Source organism: Ornithorhynchus anatinus, chromosome Y2, assembly GCF_004115215.2.
Source record: "Ornithorhynchus anatinus isolate Pmale09 chromosome Y2, mOrnAna1.pri.v4, whole genome shotgun sequence".
NCBI lineage: Eukaryota > Metazoa > Chordata > Mammalia > Monotremata > Ornithorhynchidae > Ornithorhynchus > Ornithorhynchus anatinus.
In genome coordinates, this window is record NC_053176.1 from 1,604,311 (window position 1) to 1,605,474 (window position 1,164).

Below are 1,164 nucleotides of genomic sequence, written 5' to 3' on the forward strand. Positions count from 1 at the left end.
GTAATTTAGTTGTGTAATCTTTTGGTTTGCAGCACTTACATTTTAGATCTCGTTAATTTGTAGAGTTGATGATACTTGAGAATACTATCGCTGTGGTTGATAGCCAGCTGTTATGGTTCTGGAGTTTTTGGCTTCAAAAAATTGTAGCAGGAGGGAGAACTTGGTGATCTTTTGTTAAAGAAGTATTTTTGTCTTTTAAAATGTAAAGGTTTCATTTGGGGGCTTAAAGGGATTTGTTGGGTATCAGGTGTCGTGTCAGAGCAATTAAGAAAATGGTACCCTCCAAAACCACCATGAATCAAAAAACAGACTTGAATTTTAAACCTCCTTTGACTCAGTGTTGGTGTGAGTTTGATTAGCAGATGGCAGCTGGAAGAACTACCCAACCCAGTTAACTCTCCCTCCTCCATTAGCCTTTCTCTCCATATTCTTTGAGACTGCTCCCTCAAAGTTATGCCTCATAACTGCTGTCGTCATGCTGTCACAAGACAAAACCCTGAGCTCCCCAAAGTCACCCCTCCGCCTCTCCCCTCCCCCCCCACCAACACTCTCCCCTACTTTCCCATCCTTCCCTGCAGTATCCTCAGATGAGATCTCCTCCCTCCTCGCAAGTGCCACCCCCTCCACCTGCCCTCGGACCCCATTCCCTCTCACCTTATTAAAACCATCGCCCCTGCCCTCCTCCCTTCCTTAACTTCTATTTTTAACCACTCAATCTCCAATGGCTCCTTCCCCGCTGCCTTCAAACATGCCCACGTCTCGCCCATCCTAAAAAAACCCGCTCTTGACCCCACTTCCCCCTCCAGTTATCGCCCTATCTCCCTACTACCCTTCCTTTCCAAAATCCTAGAACGAGTCGTCTACAATCGATGCTTAGAATTCCTTAACTCCCATTCTCTCCTGGACCCCCTCCAATCTGGGTTCCGTCCCTTCCACTCTTCCGAGACTGCTCTCTCTAAGGTCACCCATGACCTCCTTCTCGCCAAATCCAATGGCTCCTACTCCATTCTAATCCTCCTTGACCTCTCTGCTGCCTTTGACACTGTCGACCATCCCCTCCTCCTCCATACCTTATCTCACCTTGGCTTAACGGACTCCGTCCAGGACTCCGTCCTCTCCTGGTTCTCCTCTTATCTCTCTGGCCGGTCATTCTAGGTCTCCTTC